We start from the raw sequence: 16,269 nt of genomic DNA on the forward strand, positions 1-16,269 counted from the left end.
CAACTACAGCGGCGACATCCGTGTTCAGAAATGCGACGGCAGCAGCAGCGAAGGCGACACGCTTCAGCTTAGTTGAGTCACACTTCCAACTCCTTGCGACACGCAGTCCCTCAGAAGGCCCAAAACAGCAGCAGGCACTTCCAAAGAACTCTGGGGAGCTGGGGGTTGAAGTCTGTTGTCCCTGAGACTTCAGCAGGAGGCAAGCTCTGTTCCAAGCCCTTGGATATCCTTAGAAGTTGAAATAAGCACACACAGTCTTTTCTCCTTCCTTTGGCAGTCAGGCAAACCCTGCAGGCCAATCCCCCAAGCAGCACTTCAGCTTAGGGATAGTCTCTCCTCAGTTTCTTCAGGTTCCGATCCTCAGCAAAGGTTTCTTCTTGTTCCAAAAGTGATCTAAATTCTTGGGATCAGGGTCCCACTACTCATACCCCAAAATCCTTTGTTCTCTGAGGGGAGAGAGGCCTTTGTCCAGTCCAAACCAGTTCCTGAGCACTCTGTTTACCAGTCTTCTCCTTTCCTTTCACAGTGCAGGGCAGAAACGTCAGACGCCCCACCGGAGGTTGAGCCAGCATTGTGGAAGGCAAGTACAGCCCTGGAGCACTTTGTTGACAGGATTCCTTCTCTTCATTCACTGTGCAGGGCAGAGACATCAGCCGCTCCCCAGGAGGTGGAGCCAGCATTGTGGAAGGCAGGCCCAGCCCTATTCAAGGTCCCAGGTGCAACTCCTCCCACCCATCTGGATGCAGATCTCTCTATTCACCACTGGGACACCTCCCCCTGTCTCCTGGAATTCTCCAGCCCTGTCACTCAAACTCCAGACAAAGGAATACACAGCCTAGCAGAGGCAGGTTTGAAAGGTAAGGCAAGAAAATACCACCTTTCTAAAAGTGGTATTTTCAAACACAGAACATCAAAACCACCTTCACTAAAAGATGTATTTTATCATTCTGAGTTCAGGCATACTAAACTCAAATTTCTACCATGTTCTCTGAGTCAGTTAAGATTATAAACATTCTGGCCTATGGAGAACAGGTAGCCTTGCAATAGTGAAAAAACGAAAATGGCTGTAATTCACTATTAGGACATGCCACACACATCAGGGCATGTCCTACCTTATACTTGCAATGCACCCTGCCCTTGGGCCTACCATAGGGGTGTCTGATATGAAGAAAAGGGAAGGTTGAGGGACTGGCAAGTAGGTGCACTTGTCCAGTCAGCATGACAGTACCAGACTGCACACAGGCTCTGCAATGGCAGACCTTAGGCACATTTTACAGGGCAGCTTCTGTGGGTGGAACAACCAGTGCTGCAAGCCCACCAGCAGCATTTGGTTTTACAAGCCCTGGGCACACTCAGTGCACTATACTAGAGTCTGACAAGTAAACCAAATCAGTCAATCATGGAATCACTAATCAATACATTCATTTACAGTAGGGAGCACTTGCACTGTGGCACTGGACAGCAGTGGCACAGTGCCCAAAGCATCTAACACCAGCAAAAACATATCAGGCAACAGCAAAAATGGAAAGGAGACCCACGCCAATGGTGCCAGTTCTAACATGTGTCCCCTCCAGCTGAAATGTGGGGAGAACTACCCTACCTCCTGGGAGTTCTCATCACTAAGGCAGAAAAGAATCTGGACAGACCATCAGCGTTGGCGTGTTCTGTACCAGGGCGGTATTCCACCGTAAAGTCCATACCCTGTAGGGAAATGGACCCCCTCAACAGCTTTGGGTTCTCACCCCTTATCTGCATTGACCATCTGAGGGGCCTGTGGTCTGTCTGAACCCGGAAGTGAGTCCCAAACAGGTAGGGTCTCAGCTTCTTCAGTGCCCAGACCACAGCAAATGCCTCATGCTCAATAGCACTCCACCTCTGTTCCTGTGGAAGTAGCCTCCTACTGATGAAGGCTACAGGTTGATCTAGGCCCTCCACATTCATCTGTGACAAAACAGCCCCCACACCATGCTCTGAAGCGTCTGTCTGAACGATAAACTCTTTGGAGAAGTTGGGTGCCAGGAGCATGGGCCCCTTGCACATGGCAGCTTTCAGGGCCTCAAAAGCTTTCTGACAGGTGTCAGTCCAAACCACTTTCTTGGGCTGCTTCCTGGAAGTCAGCTCTGTCAAGGGTGCAACAACGTTGCCATACCCCTAGACAAACCGCCTGTAGTACCCTGTGAGTCCTAAAAAGGCTCTCACCTCTGTCTGGGTTTTGGGGGGTTCCCAAGCCAGGATGGTTTCGATCATGGGCTGTAGGGGCGCCACCTGGCCGCTCCCAACTTGGTGTCCCAAGTACACCACGGAACCATGCCCAATCTGGCACTTACTCGCCTTGATCGAGAGGCCTGTCTTCCGCAGCGCCAACAACACTTCCCAGAGGTGGTGCAGATGTTCTTCCCAACTGGCGCTGAACACTGCAATGTCATCCAGGTAGGCGGCACTGAACTCATCCAGTCCAACCAACACCTGGTTGACCAACCTCTGGAAGGTGGCAGGGGCACTCTTCATCCCAAAGGGCATACCCTGGAACTGGAAATGCCCATCTGGTGTGGAGAATGCTGACCTCTCCTTTGCCCCATCAGTCAAGGTGATCTGCCAGTACCCAGACGTTAAATCAAACATGCTGAGGTACCGTGCAGCCCCTAGCCGATCAATGAGCTAATCAGCTCTGGGGATGGGTTGTGCGTCAGTCTTCGTGACCGAATTGAGCCCTCGGTAGTCCACACAGAACCGGAGTTCTGGTGTGGCACCCGGCGCTGCAGCCTTTGGGACCAAGACCACTGGGCTGGCCCAAGGACTGCTAGAGGACTCAATCACCCCTAGAGCAAGCATCTTTGAGACCTCCTCTTTGATGCAAGCCCTCACCCTGTCAGTTACCCTGTAAGTTTTGTGCATCACAGGTAAGCTGTCTCCTGTATCTACATCATGGACACACCAATCTGTGATACCTGGAACCAGGGAGAACAGGTCAGAAAACTGTCCCAGCAACTGGTGGCAGTCATTCTGTTGCTCAGGGGTCAGGGTGGAAGAGAGGTTTACACCATCCACTGACCCATCTTGCTCTGTTGCAGACAGGAGGTCAGGAAGAGGCTCGGTCTCCTCCTTCATCCCAGCATCTGTTGCTAAGAGCATGCCCACTTCGGACCTCTCCAAATGGGGCTTAAGGCGGTTGACATGCAGGACCCTCAAGGGGTTCCTGAGAGACCACAAGTCCACCAAGTAGGTAACTGGACTCTTGTTCTCCACAACCTCAAACGGTTCGGTCCACTTATCTTGGAGCGTGCAGGGCTCCACTGGGGCCATGACCCACACTTTCTGGCCAGGCTGAAGGTCTACCAGAGTGGCATTCTGGTCATACCATCGCTTCATCTCCTCCTGGCTGGCTTCCAGATTCGCCTCAGCGAGTCGCCTGAAACGCCGAGTCTGGTTCCTGAAGGCCAGCATGTAGCTATATACATCCTGGGGAGGTTTCCTGGGAGATTGCTCCCAGCCTTCCTTGACCAGACTCAGAGGTACTCTGACTGGGTGTCCATAGAGAAGCTTAAAGGGACTGAACCCTAGAGATTTCTGTGGTACTTCACGGTATGCAAAGAGTAGGCATGGTAAGAGGACGTCCCACTTACGCCTCATGGGTTCCTCGAGACCCATTATCATGCCTTTCAGGGTTCGGTTAAACCTTTCAACCAACCCATTTACTTGGGGGTGGTAAGGAGTGGTGAACTTGTAAGTTACCCCACACTCCTGCAACAGGGACTTCATATACTTAGAGATGAAGTTGGTATCCCCGGTCAGACACTACCTCGCGAGGGAATCCCACTCGAGAGAAAATTCCCATCAGTGCTTGTCCCACCACGGGGGCCGTCACTGTCCTCAGAGGTATGGCTTCCGGGTACCGGGTGGCATGGTCCACCAAGACCAGGATGAACCTGTCTTTCACCACATCTTTAGGAATGTATACTCTAGCTTCCACAGGCACTGACGGTACGCTGCCACCAGAGGGAGTAACCTCTAAACTCTTGGTTTTAAACTCCAACTCCCTCAAAACCTTGTCATGCTCAAACTGTAACCTTGTTTCCTCTATGTCTAATCTCCTATTTTCTAACTCCAGTTGCCTGTTCACCTTGAACTTGGTCATCTCCGTTTCGTGCCTCCTAGATCTCTCTCTGTCCTCCAACTCCTCTGGAGACAGACTTTTGCCAGAAGCACTGCAACTTGCGGGAGAAGGTACTTTCCTTCTTCCTTGGCCCACTGGCCCTTCCAGCTGTACATCTGCATGGTCATCCCCCTCCTCAATTTCAGGGGTTTTCCTTGCTTCTACCCAGGCCCTCAGCGCCTTGTAGAACTCTTCCTTCTTGGTGCACCCAACAGTGGAAACCTTGATTTTCTTGCAGAAGTACCTCAGCTGTCCTGCTTTGTAGCTTTGTAGCTTCTCTTCTTCCCAATCACAATCAATAGAGGCTATGGATTCTGCTCTCTCCATGACAACTGAATCTGGCATCTTTCAAAAATAGAAAATTCAAAAAGGAATCTACCAAAAAGTATGTGGTTGCGTTATGGTCTGCACTCACTAAGTAGTGTTCACCAATCACTGTACATAAGTCACAAATGCAAGTTGTTAGACCTGGCACCTTGGCGTGAGTCTCCCTCCCTCTTTTTGTCACTGTGCCTCATGTGTTTTTATGGTGTTGGCCGCTCAGCGCGCTGTGCCACTGCCAACCAGTGTCGCGGTGCAAGTGCTCCCTATGTAAATTGTATATGTTGGTTGGATTCCATGATTGGATTGTTTGGTTTACTATCAGACCCCAGTAAAGTGCGCCAGGGGCGCCAGGGCATGTAATTACGAACACCGCTGGTGGGCTTGCAGCACGGGTTGTGCCACCCACAGAAGCGGCCGGTAAAATACGTCTAAGGTCTGCCATCGCAGAACCTGCGTGCAGTCTGGTACTGACGCGCCGACCGACAAGTGCCCACACTTGCCGGTCCCCGAAACCTTCCCTTAGCTGCATGTTAGTCACCCCTCTGGTAGGCCCACGGGCAGGGTGCATTGTACGCCTAAGGTAGGACACGCCTGGATGCGTGGCCTGTCCTAGTAGTGAATTACCGCCATCTTGTTGTTCACTACTGCAAGGCTACCCTGTTCTCATAGGCCAGTATGGGCGGCCTGGATTATTACACCTTATGATCCTAACCGACCCAGGGAACATGGTAGGAGATCGAGTTTAGTATGCCTGAACTCGGAATAATAAGGTACATCTTTTCGCAAGGTTTATTTTAATATTCCGGGTTTGCAAACGCCGCTTTTAGAAAGTTGGCCTTTGCTTGCCTAAACCTTTCAGCCGCCTCTGCGTGTTGTGTATCTGATGTCTGGCTGGTGTGAGTGACAGGGCTGGGGGAACCCAGATGGGCAGGGCTAGGCAGCCTGGTATGAATAGGACGATCGACAGGTAGATGGGTGGGAGGAGTGCTCCTAGGTTCTGAATAGGACAGTGCTCCGCTACCTCAATGCCGGCTCCACCCCCTGTGGAGCGTCTGATGACTCTGCCCTGCACTCTGAAAGGAGAAGCCTGCATCACGTAAACAAAGTGCTCAGAAACCGGACTGAACTAGGCAAGGGCCCCCCTGGCCTGGGAGAACAAAAGATTTGTGGTATAAATGGAGGAGCCCTGCTCCTAAGAAACTAGATCCGCTTTTGACCAAGAAGAATCTCTGCCTGAGGAGGAGGCACCGGGAAAGCTGTAGGAGGAAGACTGTCCCTATCCTGGGGGACTGGCCTGCAGTGGTGACCTTGCTGCCAAAGGGGAGAAGAGAAACTGTTGCTGAAACTTTTACTTTACTTTTACTTTCAAGACTTGTGCTTTTCCAAAACGATCTCCAAGGGCTTGGAACTGAGCTTGCCCCCTGAACGGAGCCCCAGGACCATTGGGCTCCACCTGATCTTCACTCGCCTGCTGCTGGACTGTGGTGTCCTTTCCCTCGCCGGAGCTGTGACCCTCGTGCCCAGTCCCTCCCTGAGCCGTGACCAGGACTGCTTAGCCGCCCCCGCCTTGGGAAGAGCCTCGCTCGATCGGAGCCGCTCCCCCTACGCTGTGCTGGGCTGCCCCTGTCACCTCGCTTGCTGGAGGCTCGCTGTGCACCTTCACCCTCCCGCCGGAATCGGCGTTTGTGAGCATCTCCCAGCCTCGGACGGCCCGGACGCATCTGCGTGCCCGGCTGCCCCGCTTTGTCCACCCGCCACCTGCAACACCCCGCTCCTGTCGTGAGCCTGAAGATCAGACCCCCATCGTGAAGTGTGGGAGCCCCGGACGCCGCCTCGCTCTTCTGTCGAAGAGCCGCTGAAATCCCGCCCCGCCTTTGCGTCAAGAAACAAGGTACTGTACTTACGAACTCGACCGCGAGCTCGCATCGGATCCAGGGTCCGCAACGTTCTTATTTCCCTGTCGTCTGCTGTGTGCTCCCCGGGCGCTGCTTCAGCACGAAGTGCGCTGAGGCCTACAGTTACCTTGTGCCCGCCGAAAGAACTTTCCGTAAAACCAAGAGAACTTGACCGTATTTCCAAGAATTGTGGCCCCATCAGTTCAACGTTACTGGGCCTTGTATTTAACTCTGCTGAAACTACATAAAAGCTTATTTTTCTATACTCCCGGATTGGTGTCCGTTTGTGGTGCATGCAAGGGGTTTACTGTATGTGTAATTGCATTTGCTCAACCGTGTACGCCTGAGACTTAGCCTAGACTGCTCGCGCCACGCACCTAGAGGGTGAGCAGGGGTTATTCTGGGGAGTCATCCTTCGCCCTGACAAGAAGTAAAGGGTCCCTGCTTGTTGTGGGTTCACACCTGCGTCAACCAGAGCCCCCTCATTTCTAACATTGGTGGCAGCGGTGAGGATTTACGGATTTGCATTTGTGGTTTGCGTATAGTGAATCACTGATCACCACGTAGTGAGAGCAGACCAGTAACACAGCCACAAGGCTAGCATTTGTTTTTGTTTTGCCAAGAATCTCCGTTGTTAGAGCCATGCCTGGTTCACTTTCAGCCGGAAGGGCAGCTTCCATAATCTCTGGATTTGAAGACGTAGATTGGGAAGAAGACGCGCTTCTGAATCGTACCAATGAAGACTTGAAAGGTCTTTGCTCCAAGTTCAGGATTGCCCAAACTGGATTGAAAAAGAAGGAACAATTTGTGAAGGCGCTGAGGGCCTGGTATGAGTCAAAGGCACCAGAGAATCAGGTGGAAGTGGTTCCACCAGAAAGTGTCCATGAGTTTGGCAGGTGCCTGTCGCCAGAAGAGTTGGCAGACAGGGCTGCAACCCGGGCACACGAGGTGGAAATGGCAAAACTTCATGGGCAGATGGATATGGAAAAACAAAGATTAGCCATGGAAGAAAAGAAACTACAATTAGAGCATGACATGAAGCTGAGGGAGCTGGAGCTGAAAGCAAAAAGTTTGGAGCTTAATCCCTCTGGTGGCAGCACACCGCCAGTACCGGCGGAACCAAGAGTTTATATTCCCAAGGATGTAGTGAAGGAGTTCTTCAGGAATGACGACATCGGGCAGTGGTTCAGAGCCTACGAGGTAGCCATGTCTTCCCACCGGGTCCCTGAGAAAGATTGGGGAGCGGGGTTGTGGGGAAGGTTCCTGAGTGAAGGGCGGGACACACTGTTAGATTTACCTGTTGATGTTCGTAATTCTTATGCCCATATGAAGGAAGCATTGATGGCTAGGTATGGGTTGACCCCTGAGTTATATAGACAGAGGTTCAGGGGTTGCACTAAGATTCCCAATAGTACGTATGTGGAGTATGTGACTTTCTTTTGCAGAGCGCTGGATGGTTGGGTAAAGGGTAGTAAGGTGAATGATTATCAAGGGCTTCTTGATTTAATGGCATGGGAGCACTTGTCCAGTAATTGTTTTCCTGAGCTACGCCAGCACCTGATCGATAGTAAGCTGACTAACCCGAGGAAGCTTGCTGAGGAGGCGGACCGCTGGGTCAGTACCAGGGTCCACAAGGGTACCGTGGGAGATTCCGCCAAAGGTGGGCAGGGTCCCCAGCAGAAGAGTGGGGGGGACAGGGGTAAACAGAAGCAGTTCCAAAAAGGGCCCCAAAATAGTCCCCAAGGGAACCAAGGGAAGGGTTCTCAGCCTCCCCCACCCCAGAAACCGACCGGGGCCCCGACAGGTCCTCCTGTTCAGAAGGGGCCCGTAAGATGTTACAGGTGTAACAATTTGGGGCATTTTGCCTCTGATGTAAAGTGTCCATTGTTTGGTAAACCAACACCCACTGGTGCTCCACCCCGGCAGGTGACTAGTGTAGCCTTGGGGGAGGAGAGGGATGTCCAAGGTGGGTGGGGTCCCGCAGAGATGTCCCTGGTCTCGCTAGGAGACCGTGAAGTGGTCCCTCCAACCCAGCTGCCTGAGAACACTAAGAAGTACAGGCAGTGGGTGACCATAAATGGCCATAGGGTGGAAGCTCTTAGAGATACTGGAGCCAGTGTGACAGCTGTCCGGTGTCACCTGGTGTCTCAGGAGCAGGTGGTCCCCAATGCATTCTATCCCGTTGTTGCCGCTGACAACACAGAGAGACACTGCAAGGTGGCTCAGGTTCCCTTTGAGTGGGGGGGGGTCTCTGGTACTCTTCAGGTAGCTGTGAGGCCCGCCATGCCTGTAGACTGTTTGTTAGGAAACGATTTGGAGAGCTCACCTTGGGCTAAGGTGGAGCGGAGTGCTCACCTGGAGATGTTGGGTATGCCGGATTGGGCGTGTGTCACCACACGGTCCATGGCGGTCAGTAGAGGTACTCAAGAGGTCCTGGAGCCTGAGAGGGAGGCCCAGGAACCGGCCTCAGAGAGAAGGAGCAAGGGGCGCGGGAAGCCGGCCCCTGAAGTTCCCACGGTCCAGGAGGAAGCAGACCTTGAGGGGAATGCCCTGGAGCCTACAGGGGAGCAGATAGCTGAACTGGGAGACCTGCCGGAGCTGACCCATTGGCAGCAGGAAGGGGGTCCCACCAGGGAGGACTTTTGCAAGGCACAGAAGGAGTGCCCTTCTCTCGTGGGTATGCGGCAGCAGGCTGCAGACCAGGCCGCAGGTGATCAGTCAGGATCGCATTTCGTTTACTGGGAGAACGACCTCCTATATACAGAGCCTAAGGTTGCTGAGCCTGGGTCAGCCCGTGCGCTGGTGGTACCCCAGGACTTCAGAGCCTTCCTACTGGGGCTGGCTCACGATGTGCCATTGGCAGGGCATTTGGGGCAGGACAAGACCTTTGAAAGGCTTGTCACCCACTTTTATTGGCCTCAAATGCGCAGGAGTTCCGATACTCACTGCAGGACATGCCAGACTTGCCAGGCAAGTGGAAAGAGTGGAAGGAAGCAGAAGGCTCCACTCCAGCCATTCCCTGTGGTCGGTACCCCATTCCAGCGAGTGGGGATTGACATTGTAGGGCCACTGGACCCCAAGACAGCGATGGGCAATAGGTTCATCCTGGTCCTGGTGGACCATGCCACCCGGTACCCGGAAGCCATTCCTCTGAGGACAGTGACGGCCCCCGTGGTGGGACGTGCACTGATGGGAATTTTCTCCCGAGTGGGATTCCCTCTAGAGGTGGTGTCTGACCGAGGTACCAATTTCATGTCCAAGTACATGAAATCTCTTTGGCAAGAGTGTGGTGTAACCTACAAGTTCACCACCCCTTACCACCCCCAAGGAAACGGGTTGGTTGAGAGATTCAACCGAACCCTCAAAGGCATGATAATGGGCCTAGAAGGAGCCATGAGGCGTAAGTGGGACGTCCTCTTACCATGCCTTCTCTTCGCTTACCGTGAGGTGCCACAGAAGTCTCTGGGGTTCAGTCCCTTTGAGCTTCTGTATGGTCACCCAGTCAGAGGACCTCTAAGTCTGGTCAAAGAAGGCTGGGAGCAATCTCCCAGGAAACCTCCCCAGAATGTATATAGTTACATGCTGGCCTTCAGGAATCAGACTAGGCGATTCAGGCAACTTGCTGAGGCAAATCTGGAAGCCAGCCAGGAGGAGATGAAGCGGTGGTACGACCAGAATGCCACTCTGGTAGAGCTTCAGCCTGGACAGAAAGTATGGGTCTTGGCCCCCGTGGAGCCGTGTGCGCTCCAGGATAAGTGGACCGGTCCCTTTGAGGTGGTGGAGCGCAAGAGTCCTGTTACCTACGTGGTGGACCTGAAATCTCCTAGGAACCCCTTAAGGGTCCTGCATGTCAACCGCCTCAAGCCCCACTTGGAGAGGTCCCAAGTGGGCATGCTCTTGGCAACAGATGCTGGAATGGAAGAGGAGACAGAACCTCTTCCTGACCTCCTGTCAGCCAAGGAGCAAGATGGGTCAGTGGATGGTGTCATCCTCTCTTCCACCCTGACCCCTGAGCAACAGAATGATTGTCGCCAGTTGCTGGGACAGTTTTCTGACCTGTTTTCCCTGGTCCCTGGTGTCACTGATTGGTGCGTCCATGATGTGGACACTGGGGATAGTCCACCTGTGCGGCACAAGGCCTACAGGGTGACTGACAGGGTGAGGACATGCATCAAGGAGGAGGTCTCCAAGATGTTTGCCCTCGGGGTAATTGAGTCTTCTAGCAGTCCTTGGGCCAGCCCCGTGGTCTTGGTCCCAAAGGCTGCAGCGCCGGGAGCCACACCCGAACTCCGGTTCTGTGTGGACTACAGAGGACTCAATTCGGTCACTAGGACCGACGCACACCCCATCCCCCGAGCTGATGAGCTCATCGATCGGCTAGGGGCTGCCAACTACCTCAGCACGTTTGATCTAACGTCTGGGTATTGGCAGATCGCCTTGACCGAGGGGGCCAAAGAGAGGTCAGCATTTTCCACCCCAGATGGGCACTACCAGTTCCGGGTTATGCCATTTGGGATGAAGAATGCCCCTGCCACCTTCCAGAGATTGGTCAACCAGGTGTTGGCTGGGCTGGATTCGTTCAGTGCAGCCTACCTGGATGACATCGCCGTGTTCAGCTCCACTTGGGAGGAACACTTGCGTCACCTCTGGGAAGTGTTGATGGCGCTGCGCAAGGCAGGCCTCACGATCAAGGCGAGTAAGTGCCAGATCGGGCAGGGTTCCGTGGTGTACTTGGGACACCAAGTTGGGAGTGGCCAGGTGGCACCCCTTCAGCCCAAGATAGAAACCATCCTGAATTGGGAGGCGCCCAAAACCCAGACGGAGGTGAGAGCCTTCCTAGGTCTCACCGGGTACTACAGGAGGTTTGTCAAGGGGTATGGCAACATGGTTGCCCCCTTGACAGCGCTGACTTTGAAGAAGCAGCCCAGGAAAGTGATCTGGACTGACACCTGTCAGGAAGCTTTTGAGGCCTTGAAAACTGCTATGTGCACGGCGCCCGTGCTCTTGGCTCCCAACTTCTCCAAAGAGTTTATCGTTCAGACAGACGCTTCAGAGCATGGTGTGGGGGCTGTTCTTTCACAGATTAATGAGGAGGGCCTAGATCAACCCGTAGCCTTTCTTAGCAGGAGGTTACTTCCACGGGAACAAAGGTGGAGTGCTATTGAGCGTGAGGCATTTGCTGTGGTCTGGGCGCTGAAGAAGCTAAGACCCTACTTGTTTGGGTCTCACTTCCGGGTTCAGACGGACCACAGGCCCCTCAGATGGTTGATGCATATGAGGGGTGAGAATCCAAAGCTGTTGAGGTGGTCCATTTCCCTACAGGGTATGGATTTCACGGTGGAACATCGCCCTGGTACAGATCACGCCAATGCTGACGGTCTGTCCAGATTTTTCCGCCTTAGTGATGAGGAACTCCCTGGGGTAGGGTAGTTCTCCCCACTTTTCAGCTGGAGGGGACACGTGTTAGACCTGGCACCTTGGCGTGAGTCTCCCTCCCTCTTTTTGTCACTGTGCCTCATGTGTTTTTATGGTGTTGGCCGCTCAGCGCGCTGTGCCACTGCCAACCAGTGTCGCGGTGCAAGTGCTCCCTATGTAAATTGTATATGTTGGTTGGATTCCATGATTGGATTGTTTGGTTTACTATCAGACCCCAGTAAAGTGCGCCAGGGGCGCCAGGGCATGTAATTACGAACACCGCTGGTGGGCTTGCAGCACGGGTTGTGCCACCCACAGAAGCGGCCGGTAAAATACGTCTAAGGTCTGCCATCGCAGAACCTGCGTGCAGTCTGGTACTGACGCGCCGACCGACAAGTGCCCACACTTGCCGGTCCCCGAAACCTTCCCTTAGCTGCATGTTAGTCACCCCTCTGGTAGGCCCACGGGCAGGGTGCATTGTACGCCTAAGGTAGGACACGCCTGGATGCGTGGCCTGTCCTAGTAGTGAATTACCGCCATCTTGTTGTTCACTACTGCAAGGCTACCCTGTTCTCATAGGCCAGTATGGGCGGCCTGGATTATTACACCTTATGATCCTAACCGACCCAGGGAACATGGTAGGAGATCGAGTTTAGTATGCCTGAACTCGGAATAATAAGGTACATCTTTTCGCAAGGTTTATTTTAATATTCCGGGTTTGCAAACGCCGCTTTTAGAAAGTTGGCCTTTGCTTGCCTAAACCTTTCAGCCGCCTCTGCGTGTTGTGTATCTGATGTCTGGCTGGTGTGAGTGACAGGGCTGGGGGAACCCAGATGGGCAGGGCTAGGCAGCCTGGTATGAATAGGACGATCGACAGGTAGATGGGTGGGAGGAGTGCTCCTAGGTTCTGAATAGGACAGTGCTCCGCTACCTCAATGCCGGCTCCACCCCCTGTGGAGCGTCTGATGACTCTGCCCTGCACTCTGAAAGGAGAAGCCTGCATCACGTAAACAAAGTGCTCAGAAACCGGACTGAACTAGGCAAGGGCCCCCCTGGCCTGGGAGAACAAAAGATTTGTGGTATAAATGGAGGAGCCCTGCTCCTAAGAAACTAGATCCGCTTTTGACCAAGAAGAATCTCTGCCTGAGGAGGAGGCACCGGGAAAGCTGTAGGAGGAAGACTGTCCCTATCCTGGGGGATTGGCCTGCAGTGGTGACCTTGCTGCCAAAGGGGAGAAGAGAAACTGTTGCTGAAACTTTTACTTTACTTTTACTTTCAAGACTTGTGCTTTTCCAAAACGATCTCCAAGGGCTTGGAACTGAGCTTGCCCCCTGAACGGAGCCCCAGGACCATTGGGCTCCACCTGATCTTCACTCGCCTGCTGCTGGACTGTGGTGTCCTTTCCCTCGCCGGAGCTGTGACCCTCGTGCCCAGTCCCTCCCTGAGCCGTGACCAGGACTGCTTAGCCGCCCCCGCCTTGGGAAGAGCCTCGCTCGATCGGAGCCGCTCCCCCTACGCTGTGCTGGGCTGCCCCTGTCACCTCGCTTGCTGGAGGCTCGCTGTGCACCTTCACCCTCCCGCCGGAATCGGCGTTTGTGAGCATCTCCCAGCCTCGGACGGCCCGGACGCATCTGCGTGCCCGGCTGCCCCGCTTTGTCCACCCGCCACCTGCAACACCCCGCTCCTGTCGTGAGCCTGAAGATCAGACCCCCATCGTGAAGTGTGGGAGCCCCGGACTCCGCCTCGCTCTTCTGTCGAAGAGCCGCTGAAATCCCGCCCCGCCTTTGCGTCAAGAAACAAGGTACTGTACTTACGAACTCGACCGCGAGCTCGCATCGGATCCAGGGTCCGCAACGTTCTTATTTCCCTGTCGTCTGCTGTGTGCTCCCCGGGCGCTGCTTCAGCACGAAGTGCGCTGAGGCCTACAGTTACCTTGTGCCCGCCGAAAGAACTTTCCGTAAAACCAAGAGAACTTGACCGTATTTCCAAGAATTGTGGCCCCATCAGTTCAACGTTACTGGGCCTTGTATTTAACTCTGCTGAAACTACATAAAAGCTTATTTTTCTATACTCCCGGATTGGTGTCCGTTTGTGGTGCATGCAAGGGGTTTACTGTATGTGTAATTGCATTTGCTTAACCGTGTACGCCTGAGACTTAGCCTAGACTGCTCGCGCCACGCACCTAGAGGGTGAGCAGGGGTTATTCTGGGGAGTCATCCTTCGCCCTGACAAGAAGTAAAGGGTCCCTGCTTGTTGTGGGTTCACACCTGCGTCAACCAGAGCCCCCTCATTTCTAACACAAGTCTAGAATCCTCACCACTGACCACCAATGTTAGATTTGGGGTTCTCTAGTTGGCACAGGTAGGTACTTGTGACAAGTAGGGACCCTTGCCTCTAGTTAGGGTAAGGGGGTACACTCCTAAAATAACCCCTGCTCACCCCCTTGGTAGCTTGGCACGAGCAGACAGGCTTATCTCAGAGGCAGTGTGTAAAGCATTTGTGACCACATACAGTAATCCAGTGACAACACTACAAATGGACACCACACAGGTTTTATATAAAAAAATAAGTATACTTTATATAGATTTACCACAAGACCATAAACGACAAAAATACACAATACTATTACTTTAAGATGGAAAGTTTTTAGCTTAGTTCAGTTCACTTCTTAAGATGCAACACTTTGCGTCAATGTACATTACGATGCGTTTCGCTTCTACGACAAGCAATGTTGCAGCGATGGAAATGCGGCAAAGTTCTGGTGCAAAGAAATAAAGACGTGAAGATCTTCCAGATGCGGCACGCTTCTCCGAGGATGCAAGAAGTTCTCGGTTCGATGCGTGGACTGCAGCGGCGACACCCTTGTTCAGAAATGCAACGGCAGCAGCTCCGACGGCGGCGCGCTTCTCGGGGATGCGAGGCGCTTTCTCTCGATGCGGTGCAATGCGACAGTTCCAGCAGCGACACCCTTGTTCAGAAGTGCGATGGCAGGCAGCAGCGACGGCAACACGCTTCCTCTTCGTTGCGAGACGCTTCTGTCGATGCGATGCAGAGCGACAACTCCAGCGGCGACACCCTTGTTCAGAAGTGCGATGGCAGCAGCAGCGACGGTGACACGCTTCGTTGAGTTGCGCTTCCAGCTCCTTGCGACACGCAGTCCCTCAAAAGGCCTAAAACAGCAGGAGGCACTTCCAAAGAACTCTGGGGAGCTGGGGGTTGAAGACTGTTGTTTCCCAGACTTCTCCTTTCTTTTCACAGTGCAGGGCAGAAACGTCAGACGCCCCACCGGAGGTTGAGCCAGCATTGTGGAAGGCAAGTACAGCCCTGGAGCACTTTGTTGACAGGATTCCTTCTCTTCATTCACTGTGCAGGGCAGAGACATCAGCCGCTCCCCAGGAGGTGGAGCCAGCATTGTGGAAGGCAGGCACAGCCCTAGTCAAGGTCCCAGGTGCAACTCATCCCACCCATCTGGATGCAGATCTCTCTATTCACCACTGGGACACCTCACCCTGTCTCCTGGAATTCCCCAGCCCTGTCACTCAAACTCCAGAGAAAGGAATACACAGCCTAGCAGAGGCAGGTTTGAAAGGTTAGGCAAGAAAATACCTACTTTCTAAAAGTGGTATTTTCAAACACAGAATGTTAAAACCATCTTCACTAAAAGATGTATATTATCATTCTGAGTTCAGGCATACTAAACTCAAATTTCTACCATGTTCTCTGAGTCAGTTAAGATTATAAACATGTAATAATCTAACAGCCCATTCTGGCCTATGGAGAACAGGTAGCCTTGCAATAGTGAAATACGAAAATGTCTGTAATTCACTATTAGGACATGCCACACACATCAGGGCATGTCCTACCTTATACTTACAATGCTCCCTGCCCTTGGGCCTACCATAGGGGTGTCTGATATGAAGAAAAGGGAAGATTTAGGGACTGGCAAGTGGGTGCACTTGCCCAGTCAGCATGACAGTACCAGACTGCACACAGACTCTGCAGTGGCAGACCTTAGACACATTTTACAGGGCTGCTTCTGTGGGTGGCACAACCAGTGCTGCAAGCCCACCAGCAGCATTTGGTTTTACAAGCCCTGGGCACACTCAGTGCACTATACTAGAGTCTGACAAGTAAACCAAATCAGTCAATCATGGAATCACTAATCAATACATTCATTTACAGTAGGGAGCACTTGCACTGTGGCACTGGACAGCAGTGGCACAGTGCCCAAAGCATCTAACACCAGCAAAAACATATGAGGCTGCAGCAAAAATGGAAAGGAGACCCACGCCAATGGTGCCAGGTCTAACAGTATGGGTAAATGCAGGGAAGCTCCACCCATATATTGCCTACCTGACACAAGATAATGCAAGGCAGCACTATGAGCTGCATTGCATTGATATCTTTTGTTACAAAGCAACACAAAGTCATGCAAATGAGGCTTTGCATGGCTTAATATATACAAAAATTAATTTTGCGTCA

At 52.9% G+C, this 16,269-nt stretch overlaps 1 protein-coding gene across 1 annotated transcript in view; it reads left to right on the top strand.

Annotated features, from left to right (window-relative positions):
- The window catches only part of LOC146798079 (cytochrome P450 2G1-like), a 1,093,105-nt gene that overhangs the window by 632,644 nt on the left and 444,192 nt on the right, over window positions 1–16,269 (top strand). The window lies entirely within an intron of this gene.

The sequence above is a fragment of the Triturus cristatus genome, chromosome 9 (assembly GCF_964204655.1).
Source record: "Triturus cristatus chromosome 9, aTriCri1.1, whole genome shotgun sequence".
Lineage (NCBI taxonomy): Eukaryota > Metazoa > Chordata > Amphibia > Caudata > Salamandridae > Triturus > Triturus cristatus.